This window comes from Sciurus vulgaris (genome assembly GCF_902686455.1).
Source record: "Sciurus vulgaris genome assembly, chromosome: 5".
Taxonomy (NCBI): Eukaryota; Metazoa; Chordata; class Mammalia; order Rodentia; family Sciuridae; genus Sciurus; species Sciurus vulgaris.
In genome coordinates this window covers 146638295-146655504 of record NC_136465.1, presented here as the reverse complement: position 1 = coordinate 146655504, position 17210 = coordinate 146638295, and positions in this window count along the sequence as shown.

The following is a 17210-nucleotide window of genomic DNA, read 5'->3' as shown; positions in this document are numbered from 1 at the left end:
GGGAGCCAACGGGCTCTGTATGGAGACAAGATTGGAACTGCCTATCACCATAGGTCTCTTTCATCTATTTTATATTTTGAGGGGATATGGCTTTGTGACCAGAAAAGAAAGACCTGTGAGTATAAAGGTATAATTTTAATATGTACTCTGAAAGTAGAATAATTATCATGTCCAGGGTTGCAATTTATAAAAAGAATAGAACATCCCATAATCTGAAAGTTTGTTCTCAAGAGACAGAATGCTTTAAGATAATCTGAGAAGCTATCAATAGATAATGACTAGGTTACAATTTGACAAGAAAGCAGGTATTCTGGGAACCCAATCTAAGAGCAGTCAGGGCACCTCTAGGGAAAGGCTCCTCTCATTCTGGAGAGGGAGAAAGGTGGTTCAATGACCCCTGGTTTCAACCCTTCCCTGAAAAAAATCTTGGTACTTAGTATATGAAAATTTCATAAGGTTCAAGATCACAATTAAATTATCTTTCAAAAACTTAAGCAATAAAAGCTTTGTACCTTTTCAAGGAATTGTTTTTTGAAATGTAATTGTAGTCCTGGTGATGGAGAAAAAAACAACAATAAAAAAATACTTCCTCTTCCTTATCAGCAGACAGGTCAAATTAACAACTAAATGATTTTATTATACCAATGCCAGTCTTACATTGTTTTCATGGTTCGCTTGGATGGAAAATGAACAATTAAAGTCTTTCCCAGAGTCATTTAAAGGAAAGCCTGAAACACAATGTTAAACTAATTAGTCATATTTTAAGATGAGTATTTTAATGATGATCCTAAATGCCTTTGATTCTTTTTTGAGAGGTAAGTGGGTGTTAAATTATACTCAAAATTACTTTTCATAAAAGAAATATTTTATTAAAAATCTTTTAAAAGTTCAATATGTTCTGATAACCAAATTTCATAAAAGAATAATTTGACAAAGAATGATTTAACATTTCTAGTTGTAGAAAAAAGAATTTTTATCAATTAAATTTTACCAGGCATAAAATCTAAACAAAATATTTAAGATGTTTCTGGGGAAATTTTTTATTCATATGAAAGAACAATAATTTTTATATTATGTAAAGTGAGTACAAAGAAAGATGGAGGGGAGTTTTTACACAAAATTTAGATACCCAAACAGAAATATGAAATTTTAAGGGAAATCATCCTTGGTAACAGATTTGGAGAAAAACAGAACATGTTTTCAAGCCAAATCTTGTTCACAATGATAATTACAAAAATTGTATTGTAGTAGAATTCACAACTAATTGCTCTTTAATCATGTATCTTCTTGAGCTTTCCTCTCTTGAATTAAAAAATTTAGCATTAATTTACAAGGACCACTTTCTGATATAAATAGGTTTCTGTTCAGTTAACTAAGGTCCCCTCTCCAGATTTTGTTTAGAGGATTGGAGTTTAATGGAGCAATAACTGGGATCACTCCAATAATAAATAAATAAATGTGTCTTATAAAGTCCACTAGTATAGATCAGATTGTTATACCTTTTTACCTCTTTCCCTCAAATTCATTTCTATTGAACAGCAATATTTGTTTTGTGCCACAACTTGAGGTTTAGGAGACAAGACAGAATACCTCTTAATAAGTGGTTTACAGTAAAGATGGGGGACATTGTTTTAAAGAAAAAAATGTATCTTTTCTCTGTTATTACTAATGAAGCCAGAATTAAAGACAGGCAGTTAGTTTAGAATAGGTAATCCAGTCAAATCAAGTACAGGGAAATTGGAAACCGCCCCTGGAAGACTGGAATGTTCTTGTCTCCAAAGTCCTTTGATACCACCCCTCCCAAAAAGGTTGTTAAAGAAGCAACTCCTGAGGGAGCTACTAATGAGTGCCCCCTGGGCTACCGCTCCCTTCCTGCTTAGCACTCTACCTTGATCCCTCCAGTTCACCTACTAAACCCCTGGCCATCCCCTGGGCATCCCCTGGCCTAGTCACAGCAGGCAGAAAGGAGAAAGATAAGGGGGCAGAGAGAGGGACAACAAAGGAAATATTAGTCTATAAAAGGGGCAGGGCACTCTCACTTCTTAGGATACCAAAATACCAGCCATAGCCCCCTTCTCCCTCCCGGGAGAAGTCTGTGATACTACTTTTAAATAAAACCTGCTGTTTATGCTTACCTCTGCATGCTTTTCCAACGTTCAAATTTCAACATTTGAGGAAGCACAACTCGTCACCCATAACCTGTGGTATCACTAACATGTGGACAGAGGAGAGAAATATGCTATAATGTCTTCACATAAGAGTGCTCAATGCCTTTATGTTACTGCTATTTACACAAAAACTCTGCAAGGTAAATATTAGATTTTATAATTAGGTTTGATTTCACGATTGAGACAATTGATGATCTTAGAAGAGTTAAGTAATCTGCTTAAAATTACAGTTTTCATGGAAAAGCTTTAACATAAACCAAGAAGATCCCACCTCAGCCATGAACCTGGCTATGCTTACCTTCCTTTGAAGATAAGAAGCATGAGATCAAACTCCTGAGCACCTGGCTTCCGAAGCAGAAGATAAGCATGCATCCCTCAGGGGCCTGAGTACTCCAAATATCAGACTTAGTGATTATAAACAATTCATGGTAATACATCTCACCTATTTAATACTGTCCTTATAAATTAAACTTCAGTACAGATTTAAATTATAGTGAGGTACTGTGATTGCAATATATAAGGACTATGACTTCAAGAAACAGGACATTGTGACCAGGCAAACTAGGGTTCAAATATGAGTTTTTAATTCTTTAGTGATCTTGAGCAATTAACTTTCTTGTACATATTTCCTTGTTTGTTAACTGAAAAATTTCTGAACATTCCATAGTGTTCTTTTTGTGTATGTTTAATGATATGTAAAACTCTTAGTGCATGTTTGAAGTTTTAGTAATTTGTTTTTGTTGTTATTGTTGTTTTTGTTATAGCTACAATTATTGTTGTTAATACTATAATATATGCAGTATTATTATATAGAGCAGTGTTGAATATTAATCATGATAATATCAAATGTCATTTCATTAAGAAAATTTACAAAAGAGCAAAAGAGTTGAAGGGGTCAAGAATCTACTTCAGCTTAGAAATTTTTACTGCATTTTATTATATATTGTGATATATAATTCAGAAAATGTTAATACTAAAGAAATCAGTGAAATTATAACATTAAGTTAATTACTTATTTTAGGCGAAATTCAGACTCAGAATTAGGTATGCTGGCAGAAGTCATGAGAAACCCAAAGAATTGACATATTAACACACAGACTTTGGAAACTTTGTTAATACTAGTACCTTTTTCTAAGATCACTATTTTTATTCCTAAAAAGTAGTTTCCTACTTTGTAGAAGTGGAAATAACTTGGGAAATAAATTTGTTTTAGAAATACAAAAGTTGTGTACAACAGTTTGATCTCTTTATTCCCAAAAGAGTAAAAGATAAACCAGAGTTAGAAGAATTAGAGAGAAAATGGTTTTAAGTTGACATTAAATTAAATTTGACTCTATTTCATAATTCAATCATTATATCTCCATGACATCTTTAGTAAGTTAAATGCTTAAGCCAAACTCTTGTTTATAGGAAAACTCTAGGGCCTGGTTACAGATCTAGAATAAGAAGGTAAAGAAGTCATTAAACAAATAAACAGGCTGATGTACTGGAGTAAAAATCAGAGTTAAAGGCCATATTGTGAATGAAAACCATAGTGTAGGAAAGAAGAAACATCAAAGGTAACCAGATTGAAGATTCAAGTCAGAATTTGGTGTTTTAGATCCTGCCAGAAGCTCCAATTAATGTATAATGCAGAGCCTGCATATAAAATCATTGAGGTGTAGAGAAAATAAAGATTCCTGGATTCCTCATGGATCAACCTGGAGTCAAAGCATCAAAGAGTTCATAGACACTGATGTGGACAGCCTGTTGTGACAGAAAATAAGGATGAAAGAAAGGTTCGGACAAGGTACTCAGGCATGGTAGAACTGAGAGAGTATATTAATTGTCAATGGATGGCCAAAATGTGAAGGATAGTGTTAGAAGTGAAATACAGAGGAATCAAAAGAGAAGTCATTGACTTGATGTAACACAACCATAATGATCTACAAGCAATACTTTGAGTTAAAGATAATGACATCCTCATTTTGCCCTGTTGATGGAAGGAATGAGGAAAAAAAAAAAAATGCTCCACAAGAGCTGCTGGGCTATGCAGGAAGTATAGTAAATTGAACTGTGTCCTCCAAAATGTCATCTCCACCAGGAACTTCAGAATGGGACCTTATCAGGAAGTAGGATCCTTGTACGCAAAATTTAAATGAAGTGAGATTATACTGGATTAGGGTGGGCCCAAAACTCCAATAACTGGTGCTATGATAAAAGAGAAGGACACACAGAGACAGAGAAGACCAAGAAAAGATGGAAGCAAAGACTGGAGTGAACATGTACTAGATAAGGAATGCTTGGGATGAGTCAGCCACCACAAGAAGTAGGAAGAGGCATGAAATAGATTCTCCTCAGAGGCTCCAGAGATAACCAACTTTGCCAACCTCTTGATTTCAGAATCCCATTCCCTTAACTGTGAGAGAATTAAGTGCTATTAATTTCAATTATTTAGTTTTTAATAATTTGCTGTTGGTAGCTCAAGGAAACTAGTATAGAGGATAACAAAATTTTCAGGAACTCCAAGAAAAAATGAAGCAATGAACAATGGGAAACACAGGTATCACTGCTAACAGAGACATGGACAGTGATAGAGTTGGACTTGAAAAGGAAGGAATTGATTTGTTGTTTATTAATGACAGACAAGGAGGTAGTATTAAACAAGATACCTTGACCTAGATCACCAATTGTTCAAAATTGGAAATTAGAAGCTGAGAGTTGTAAAGAGTATATAGAAGAGAGCATTAGAGTTACTAATGGAACCAATTAACCTCACTGGATTGGAAACTTTAAAAATGTTTTTAGAACTCTTTTCTGAAAAGCATCAGGGTACAGCACAACTACGATTTGGAATCAGATTTAGATAACAATCTTCAGTGTGCCATTATCAAGTTATATATATTTAGAAAACACTTTTACCATCCTTGAATAATATTAACTATATTAAGAGTTTCAAATATATGCATAATATGGTATACATTGAGCCCCTAGTGCATTTCATTCTATGTAATGAAGATGAATAGAGAAATGATCTCATAAGGTTGTTGTGATATTGAATGTATTTGAAACACATAGCAATTGTTCTGCACACATTAACAATTACTTAATATAACTTTTCATCTCCTTTTAAGCCTGGTGATCAATAACAAATTCCTAAAGAGGAGAAGCAGAGACTGGTGATCAGCCACAGCAGATTTTCTTTTCAGGCATCACTGAGTTTTGTGATATATCAGTTAGAAAACACTGGTTTGATGTTTTCAAAGAAAATACTCTGAACACAGAACATATTCTAGCCTACACCCTTTCTGAGGTGTGGCCAGCTCATGAAAATGTGCTGATGACATGAGAGAGTATGTTATTAATGACATATTCTTGGAACATTGCTGTATTTTAATCACATTTTGTCATTGCACAAGTGTGTTCATAAAAGTAACAATAGATTACTCATCATGGGAAATACTCAAAGCATAAACACTTGTGCATTATCTCTGATTTATATTGCTCCCAGATGTTCACACATAATAAAAGAAGGAGGGGAGAGCAATGACTTTGTTGAGAGTAAAATAAATAAAGCTTCTGATACTCTTGAATAAATGAATGAGATCAGAATTATAATTTTTAAACTGCATTTTTTATTGATAAATAGTATCTCTAGTTAGATAGAACAACTGGAATATATACTCTATATTCCAGTTTCCTTCTTAATATTTTGACCAAATGAACAATTTTATGACATTTTTACTGGAATAACTATTCACAAAACAATGGACACTGACTGAGTCAAGTTCATTCTTTATCTGTAAATACTACCACATGTTTTAATCCTTCCATTCACTATTCAAGAAATAATAGTGTCGTTCCTGCACTATTCTAGGCACAGAGGTTACCACTGCAAACTAGCAAATGACATTATTGTCCTCATAGACATGATTTTGGATGAATTCAAAAGGAAATGGGATGGCTAAGACAGGATAAAATTGAGTCAAAATTTATAGTAATTAGCAAATATACATACATGCCCATGTTATGTGGGAATCCCATCAAAGGGACCAAGAGTGCTCTTCAGGCAATATCACAGTGAGGAGGTGATTCTGGAGGTAAGACGTGAATTGTTTCAGAAATAAGATAAATTATTTTATAAAAATAAATGAGTTTCAGGAATGGTTTCCCAAGCTGAGATTTAGAAAGCATAAAGACCTTGTGTCTTAGCTTGGGCTGCCATCATAAATTATCAAAGACTGGATGGCTTCCACAACACAAGTTTGTTTTCTTTCAGTTTTAGAGGTAAGAAGTCTGAGATCTGGGTGTTCCCATGGTGGGGGGTCTGGTGAGGTCTCTTTCCTGGCTGGCAAATGCTGCCAGCCTTGTTGACTTCCTGTTCTGTGCTCGCATGGTCTTTGCTCTCTCCTCCATTCCTGTAAAGTGACTAATCCTATCAGATCAAGACTCCACCCTTATGGACTCTTTTAACCCTACTTATATAAAAAAAAATGCTATCTCCATGTGTAATTACATTGGGTGTTAGGGTTTCAACATATAAATTTGGGTGGAACACAGTTCAGTCCATAGCACCAAGGAAAGAGTTTCATCTGTAGCAAGAACATAAAGAAGGCCAAATGGTAGAAGTAGGAGGCAAACATCAGGGCAGTAGTGGAAGCCAAATAAAGTAGGGTTTCTAAGATAAAACTTAGGAGTGCAAAATATTTTAACAGGGAGGCAGAGAATAGAGGGTTTTAAGTAAGAGAATACATGACTTGATTTATAGCTTAAAAGTGAGTTTGACTTGGGTTACAGATGTAGCTCAGTGGTAGCGCACTTACCTAGCCTGTGTGAGACCCTAGGTTCAATCCCCAGCACCACAAGGAAAAGAAAAAAAAATTTAGTCTGCAGAAAGTAAAGCAAAATGAAAATACAAGATCCTTTGTTCAAGAATTTCACAATGGTGACAACAAAGCACTAATTCAACTGCAGGGCCATTTTGTGTGAGATGCTGTGGTTATGAGAGTCTTAACCCCATTAGTGAATTAATCTCCTGGGAGATGGGTCACTGGGAGGTGTGCCCTTGGGTTTATATTTTGTGCTGGTGAGAAAAGCTTTCTCTCTGTTTCTAGATATCATGTCCCCAGATGCTTTCCTCCACCCACACACTTCTGCCATGATGTTCTGTCTCATTTCAGATCTCAAGGAATCAAGTCAGCCATAACCCCCCAAATGAAGTTTCCCTCCACTAATTGTTCTTGTCAGATGACTAAAGCACTTTTGGAAAAAAAGGAGTACAGTCAAACAGTATGTCCCTGAAGTGTCCCTCTCCATTCCCAAAAATCTAGCTAAGACAAGGGAACAACGAGAGCAAGTCTGGGCTGGAATGCCCAGATAAATAATATCTCAAAGGACCCTGGACTTTTCTCATGTATGCTGGGAATTCAGACAAAATAGTGTTATCTGTGCATGTTTCTTGCATGCACACCAAAATCCTTGGGATGCGGGTCATACCAGGGGACAAAGCAAGCTAAACTAGTGATATCACTGTTTCTGTAGTCTCATTTACAAAATCCCTCTCCCTGAGGTAAAGGTACCAAATTGAGGGAGCATGGGGAAATACATACCATTCTTCCAGGCAGCAACCACTAAATAAGGTCTCATGAGGGATGGAAGTGTTGTTTTCTGACAAAGCACAAGTAAGGGATGGAGAAGCTATTTGTTTTCTGACAAAGCACAAGTAAGGAATGGAGAAGCTACTGGACTTTTTGGAGTAGCATCATGAGGGAGAGAGGTGCCAACTGGCAAAGCATTATGAGAATCAGAAGTACTATATGTCCAGTCTGTGAGCACTGGGCCTTCCCCGTAAGCATTTTTCAACAAACCTAATTTGTCTTTGGGTTCTATCTTTGTCTTCCATCAACCTCTCCCACTGACCTAGCGTAGTTGAGCTATCGACAATACACATGTCTATGAAACCAGCTCTAGATGTAGGAGTAGAGACAAAAAACACTTACCTCATTTTCCCAGGTGAAAAATGATGGAGCCTTAGAATAGGAAGTGGCAGTGGGAGCTTGAGAAATTAAGAAAAGCTTTAGGTGACAGGAGTGGACATTGGAGACTAGGGAAAAGTGAGATCTTAGCTTAAGCAGCTGGACAGATACCAGTGTCATTCTCTGAGCTAGACAAATTGAGAGAGAAACAGATTTGCTGAAGGTGAGGATCAGTGTTTTTAATTAGAATGCCAAGTTTGAAATGTCCATTAGACACCTTATAAAAGTCAAATTATTGAAAAATAAAATAGTTTTGAATATATAAAAATCTATAAATTTTCCTATCAGTTTTATAAATTTAAATTTATGTATCTTTAATTTGCAAACTGACTCCTAAGTATATGTGCAGTACATTTGCTGATATAGTCTTCAAAGTAATAAATATAATTTCAAAATCATTGTGGACCAATATATGTGTGAAATATAAAAATTTTAGGAGGAATACAAAATTTTGAAAAGTTAAAAAAGTTTCTTTTTTTTTTTACTATTATATAATAAAAAAAAACCATGTAATTGCTATGAAAATGTTCTAGAAATGTTTAATTGACTGATTCCACTTTTGCAAATTGAATCAGAGACTTCAGAGGTACTATTTTTGACTACTTCACATAGCTGTTCTTTCCATCTCTCTCTAATCCACAAACTCTTCATCTTTCTCATTTCTTTGTTCATACTAGACAGATTACATCTCTGGCACACGCCCTCTGGCTTGCATGGGCTACTAGTAATTTTTAAGTCAAGTTCAGTTATACTACTGATGAGAAGCAGGAATTGAACCGTCAACCCGATGTAAGGAATAAGTAAAGAAGAAGCTTTCATGTCAGTTGAGGTTCAGTCTGGATTATCTAGAAATGAAATAATAAACTATTTTCACACAGTACTAATTCTACTAAAAGAGTATCTGCCAGGTACATTTGTACATATCTCACATCCCAGCAACTTAGGAGGCTGAGGCAGAAGGATGGTAAGTTGCAGGCCATAGTGGGTAAATTAGTGAGGCCCTAAGCGACTTAGCGAGCATCTGTGTCAAAATTTAAAAAAAAATAAAAAATAAAAAGGCCTGGAGATGTAGTACAAGTGATAAAGTGCCCCTGGATTCAAGTCCCAGTACCAAATTAATTAATTAATTAATTAAGAGTATCCACTTGTTGGGGGAGGGGACACAGGCTGAGCAAATTCAATTCTGACTGATCAGTTTTGTATGAAAGTTTTTTTTTTTTTTCCTGTCATCAAATAAATATAAACATGAAAAACACCCTTAAGAATGAAATTTAGAGGAAAGAAAAAGTACGGACACTTGAAAAATGCACACTTTTTAGAGTTATATTTGTCTAATTCAAGCATTTGAATAATGCAAGGAAGAGCGGTCTATGCAGCTAACAAAAAGGGATGCTTTTTCAAGTATTTAACAAACAATGTTATACATAATGAAATGAGGTCAGGAATTATGAGACTTGGTTCTGGGAGTTGCAAAACAGGAAGTAAGGCAGTGATTTGCTAAAAAAAAAACATGCTTTGTAGCATTTTCTATAAATATTCCTCCCATAGTGAACTTTACCATCTTGATCTTGGAGTTGGGATGGAAGCCCAGAAGCACATCAATACATACAGTATTTCCACCATTTAGATACAATACACATAAATGATCTTAAGAGCAGATAATAGTAAAAAAAGAGCAAAATAATTGCAAAATGTGAGTTTTTAGTATTTATTTGTTTCAATACAAAAAAAAATACAATGTATTTATATACTTTAATATTTAGTAATGTGTGGCTTAACCACCAACTTATGAACCTCCTGAACATTTAACAATAAGCTCTTTTGATTCAGTACAAACCAACACTACTATACCACTAGACCAGGGTCCTTCTATTTCTGACTCCCTCCTCTTCTCTCTGCTCTTTCACCATCTCCTTAGCATTACATTCCCCCTTTTCTCTCCTCCCTCTCTCTCTCTCTCTCTCTTTTCCCACACCTACCTTATCTGCTGATGGCTGGTCCATTCTACTTACCCACAGTTTCTGCTTCCCATAAATGAGTTTGCCATGGCTTTAAATTCATATCAAACCCTACATTAAGTTTCACTTTTAGAGTTCACAAGTCATAATTTTATGTCATAATTTTATTAGGTTATGCTATATAGCATAACCTGATGTTCTTACCTGAAATTCCAAAGGAAAAATGCAATACATTCTTTGCTTTCCAATAGACACATGTATCATGGATTGATCATGATCATGAAAAAGTAGAAGTATCATGCAAATAAATAATGATCTGTCTTTATCAAGTTTTTTTTCTTGGAGGAAACTTGTGCTGAAGTGAGATATGACTGCAGTAAAAGTTACAAATGTATCTGAGCTACTTTTGTTTTCCTGAGAAAAGCACAAATTCTCATGCAATTAAGCTAAGTCGATGACCAGTTTCCTTAAAAAGTAAAAATTTATTTATTGATAATTTAATTTGGAAAAAAAACTACTGAAATGTTCTTATTTCCATGATCTATGGTCAAAAAGGAAGGTTAATTATTTGCAAAAATAAAACAAAAAAATGATGAGAGATAATTGTTTCTGGGATATTTATCATTGTTAAAAGATTATGATATATCTTTTGTTTTAAAATTGTTTATAGACAGTAGATAACACAAAGCAATTAATAATAACTAGCTGTTTGCTACCAAGAGAAAACTACCTTCAAAATTCTTTGCTGATCAAATTGTAAGATGTTTATGTATCCCATAGTTGAACCATTATATCCTTTTCATGAACTAGTGTTGAAGTATGAACTATGCATGTGTAAAACAAGATGTGGAAATTGTCTTTTTCATCCCCTGTACCACTGACATGACTTACTACATGATCGAGAGACAGTGAAGACAATTGTTTCATATTTCAACTTAAACTATAAACTGAAGACAATGAATTTCACTTGAGTATAGTCTGATTCCTCGAAGGCCAGACTTATAATGAAGAATCCAAGTAGTTTTGAATATGAATTCACCACATTAACATGGTAGCTATTTCCTACTCAAGCATATGGTCTTATGATTTATTTATTATATAGTACTCTAGCAGATTTTAACTTTTTTAGCATAGAAATGAAGATAATGAAGATGACAAAATAATGCTTTTTAAGTTATTTTTATCGCATAATTGTGTGTTCAATTTAAATATGATGAATTTTCTATTTAAGTTTAGTATCTCCTATAATTTGAAGGCTCTCTTCATTAGAATCACAGTGTGGTAGGCAGATGGGAGAAGGCTACCTTTGAAGGCCTACTTACTGAACCATTATATTTATGATTCCTTCTACCTTCATAACCTTCTCCACTGCCTGGGGAAGTGAAAGTGATCTAAGCATGAATCATGGAAAGAAATAGTTCCTCCTCCCCAACCCTACCACCTACCATCTAGTTCATGGTATGTCTCCTGAACCCTGGTTTCTTCTTTGAGAGTTTTCCTTTTCCAGAATGACTGAGAATGGAAATGCTTTGCCCTTTAGAAGAAATTCAAGACTGTGACCTGAGGCCCTGGACTCATCACAACTATTAATACCAGAACACAGTACACGACCTAGTACATTATTCAGATCACTCAGACTTATATAACCTGGAAGTTTGATCAGGGACCTCAATTCCGGATTGAGCTACCTAGAAAGTCAGACCAAGTTATTTGGATCTTTCCCAAAGATTTTGCTACTTGTCCATTCTGCACTTAGTGAGACCTCTCTGGATGATCTCCATCATTCTGCACAAATGAAATCACATTCCATAGGCACAGTGTTGTGTTAATCCCTCTAGAATAAAAGTTCTTTTTCAGTTTAACAAATGCAATAATGTCTGATGAGATTCATCTTAGACTCAACCACACACAATTTACATAATCAAAAAGACAGAAAAATGGGGATTTTGCCATTTTCCCCCATGAATAATAGATAGTACTTCCTTTACATTTCTGAAAATACAGAGAGATTTTTAAAGTGATTTTTCTTCCCAAATAAAGGTCTATTTCAAAGGCAATTTACACCTCCACTTCTTGAGAGAAAACTGTGTAACTTAGAGAGTTTTTGCTGACTGCCTTTTTCAGTTAAAAGAAGAAAAAAGGTTAATTTCCATTTAAGAGCACACACATATAAGTACTATTTAGAGAATCAAGGTATATATTCTTTAAATATATACTATTCATTCTCCTTATTTGCCCGTTTCACCAGCATTTCTTATGTTATTAAGTGTTATTACTGAACACTATTCTAACAATTACATAATGTGTTTTCATCATTCTTTGTAGAAATATTTAATGGGTGTTCACTACATGGCCTGTGATGCCCATTGCCTTCAGGGGAAATAATAAGAAAGGCATGTTCTAGCCTTCAAAGAGTGAGCAGTTGATATCTGCTCTTGGGGTAAGCTCTGGTTTATAGAAAATGATGTAGGCGCTACCCTTTAAGCCAATATTCAAAATAACTATTTATAAATTTGATGTAAAATTAGTGTTTTAACTTTTAAATCATCTAACGAATACTCTCTTTTCATTTATAGACCTAGTAAAAATGTTATGCCTTCTAATATAAAATTAAAAATACGAAATCACTCACTAAATTAAAACTTTATATTGGGAACTCCAAACAAATCTGTTAGTGCTACTGTGCAAATTTTTCTTAAGCATTAATTATATTTAAAATACAAAATATACACAGATTATTCCTACAAATAATGTAACTAACATTAGTCTAAGAATATGATTTAATTTACAATTTCCATATTTGTTATAAATATTGATTTAAAATACAAATAATATCATGTGAAAAATTCTCATCCCAATTCATAAAAATGAGAATGTTTTCCGCTAGTGTGTAGATTTCATATAAATCATTAAAAATTCTCAACACATCACAGAATTTATGTTTTTTTCCTGTGATCCAATAGGAACAAGCAGAATCTAATCTGTTGGATAAACAAACCAAAACAATTGAAAAACTTAAAAAAAAAAAAAAACCTTCATGTCCTAGGGTAAGCCAAATAGTTTTCAGTCATTATTCAAAAGTCTGAACTCCTATTAAAGTTTTTCTACTGCCCTTGACTTTTTCATTTGCATTGCTTTGGTTCTTTTTAACATTTGTGATTCTTATGTCTACAAAGATCCAGTAATACTCTTTCACAAAGTCCTTCATGTCATTTTTTAAGAAATAATCTTTGAATTCTCTTTTCTTATTTGAGTGTCTACAGTTTCACAGTTTTTAAAATTTTTTTTTACTGTTTTTACCACATTTTCCCTGTTTGATGGAATCATAACTTATATGCCTATTAAAATGATAACAAATTGAATTATTTTTACTTCACATAACTTGGTTCTGTTGTCATAACATTTGTCATGATCATACCAGTCAAGTAAGAATATAGGCAGTATCAGTAAAGGAAAATGTACTGTGGTAAAGGAAATCTGCCTCTCCACAGAATATACATCAGGAGCAGCTGCTCATCCTGACTTAATGGGGAAATACAGTGAGTTTAGTTTTATCTTAAGAGCAGGTATTATGTAGTCAGTAAATAACAGAATGACAATTCAAAAGTGAAAGCAAAGCTGTAGAGAGTGGGAGCCAGGCGACTGGGGAATTAAAGAGGCTTTCCTGGAAGGATTGAAGTACCCTCTGGGGTAGGATTTGTGAATTGGAAGTGATCTAGATAAATGCAAATGTGTCCAGCAGTATTTACCTTCCCTCATATTTCTGTGAAGGTTGTAACCAGCTGAATTCATCCTTGTGAAACATTATGCTATCTAATGACAATGAAAACACAGCCAGGTAACAGGTGAGATGCTGCTGCCAGGTAGTGGTGCATGAAATTAAGCTGATGAGGGAAAACAATGAATACAGGATGTAACTACTGCAGGGGAAATATCAGGGTATCCTCTGGGTTTCCATGAGCTCATAGAAAATTGTGTGATACAAGAGAGAGGCAAACAGAAGGATAGGAGTTTGCTGCTAGAAACAAAGATACCTGAACTTACTGCAATAGGAATGGACTTCTGTGATGACTGGTTTCAGACTATAGCTCTGGTAAAAGTAGGTAACTAAAATAGGTGCATATGGTTATTAGAGTAAGCCACAACAAATATTTGAGGGGCTAAGCTTGCTCAATATTGTTATACTATATTTCAGTTATCTCAAATGATCATGAACTATAAGCTCTTTATGGGTTTTTTAACATAGTATTGATGTACAATATCCCCAATATAAAAATGCAAATCCATTGTGTAGAACCATAGAAATGAAATGATGTAACCTATTTGTGTACAATGATTCAAAATGCAGTCTGAAAAAAATTAAAAGCTAAATAAAAAAAAAATTGCCAAAAAAAAAAAGAAAATGCGAATCCAAAATGCTTCAAAATCTGAAACTTTTTGAATGCTGACATGACCCCACAAGTAAAAAATTCCCCAACAGTAGACTTTATTTCATGCACAAAATTATTAAAAATGTTTTATAAAATTATCTTCTGGCTATTCATAAAAGTTGTTTATGAAGCATAAATGAATTATTTTTAGACTGTGTCCTATTTCCAATTATTCAAAAATTTGAAACACTTCTGGTTGCAAGCATTTTGGATACCTTATTTTAATCAATCATCCTTCTATGTTTAGACAATTGACTTATGTCTTAGTTTTTAATATTACAATGCAGACTACAATAATCAATATTATACACAAATATTTCTGTATAACTTACACTGTTGACTAATAAATTCTTTTGAAAAGGAGTGCTAGGTAAAAATGTACTAACATTTTTAACACACCCAATTTATCTGAATTTTTCCAATTTTTGAGTAGTAGTTTTTGAGGACTTCTTTAAACATTGGGTTTTATAGTTTTAAATAATATTTGATAATGAATTATTAACTACAGCAATTTAATTTATACTTCTTTATTCATTATTTGCTTGTTCAGATTTTATGCATAAGTTGTTTTTAAGGTTTAGCTTGTGTGTGTGCATGTGGGGAAGGACATTCACAAGACATTATCACTATTTGTTAATAATACTTCCCATATATTTTGAAGTTGATTAGCTTTTACATTTTTATGATGGTTTCAGCATATAGTTTTGATGGCACATGCACATAAGAGTAAATATACATATGTGCATTTATATTTTTAATCTGGCATAAGAAATTTTCAGATCTCTTTTTTCTGAACTATTATATAAATCACAAGTACAACCTTTTTCTTAAATTAAGTTTTAAAAATTATGATTTTAATCAAATATTAAAGTGTTTAAGTTTTATTATTTCTAATAAATGGTGGTTGTTATAGATTTTATTTTAGTGCTTTTGTTAAAAAAAGTATGACTAAAATCTCTGATTAGTTCTATATTCTACTGATGCTTTGAATAAATATCATTCTAGAAAACATTATGATCTTGGTATTTTTTCCTTAACCAAAAAGGTATGTCTGGCAACTCCTCCCATGTGGGCCAAGGAAAGGGTTCCTGTAGGAGGAATGGGCTGGATGCAAAATAAAAGCCATGAAATTTATTTATCAAAAATAATGACAGAAGACAGAATTATCTTAAGAGCAGGGGAATGACCAGTTGAGCCGTCCAGAAGGGTCTTGCTCTCACAAAGGAAGGAACCTGCACTTGTTTTATTCATATCAGTACAGATCAAAAAGGACCAGTAGGAGCTTGAGCAGAGAAAAATAGGATGCAGGTGGAAGTAAGAAAGTCATTTGGCTCTAGCAGGTCACTCCCTCATTGAAAGCTTGAATTTGAACTTCAGCGGTGAACCAACGCAGGATAACCACATGACTTGAACAATTTTCTATAATTGTGAGTTCCTAAGGCCAGATCCTCTTGGTTAATGGCTCAACCGTACTTGGTTCTCATATAAGCCAAGCATTACTTCCCCCCTGTTTGTATGTGTTTAATACTCACATATTTTTCTTATTTGAAGTAGAATTAATTTGTGGGAATTCAAGAGAATGTGATAATTGGATTTGTGCTCTTTTTTGTATTCTTATTTTCCAGTAAGTCAATTGTTACAAAAAGAAAAAATAACCTTGAAGTTCTTATTTTCCGAACTGTTAGTAGAATCATCACCCCAATTTTTGCAGTGACATTTGCTTGACATTTTTCTTCACTATGATATTATTATCCAAAGCTAAAAGTCAATATCATACCTGGGTTGTTGTATTTTTTTTTTTTCTGGTTTAAAGTTGAAAATATCCAGGGAGGTAAAATGACTCTTCACTTATGGAAGAGTTCAATAAACAGGAATATAGGTTCTTGGCAATGTATATAAATCCTGTTTATTGTTAGCATCTTTTTCTAAATTAAAAATTTACAAAAATAGTTCTATAATCTCTAAAAACAATAAAAATGTATGGAATGATAACCATCAACTAAAACTTTTTTAAATGACTGCTTATTTATTATTTTAATATTTGCAGTTCTAAGGATCAAATCCAGGGCTTTTCTCATGTTAGACAAATGCTGTACTACTAAGTTATACCCAATCCCTCAACTAACACTGTTAAAATGAAGTTAATCAAATAGTTGTTAAATTTTAATGAACAATTATTATGAAAGAAATGACCATTTTCTGTTGGCATTTCAGTTAGCGTAGTTCACAAAAAATGTGAGGTATATAAACGTTTTAATACAAAATATAAAGCATTGAAGATCAGTCACACATCTAATATTTAAGAACAAGAGTACACTTTTTAATACTTGGCATTTTGAGTAACTTGCTTAAGACTACTTTTTGCATATTTTACTTAATCTGAAATGTCTGATTCCTAACAAAAGTTTAAAAGTCTGAGTGTTACTAAAATAGTGTTACTAAAATAGTTTGATTTTCATTAAATAAATTTCTTTACCCTGATTATTGAATGCCTTTTCAGGGCATCTTCAGGAATGATGCTATTTTTAGTTGAGGAAGATCATTTATTGGTTGACCTACAAATAAAGCATCAGTGCACTGACCAGTTCCGTAGTTTATTCTGATTTATTTTATCTAACTCTACTCTATTTAATATATTGC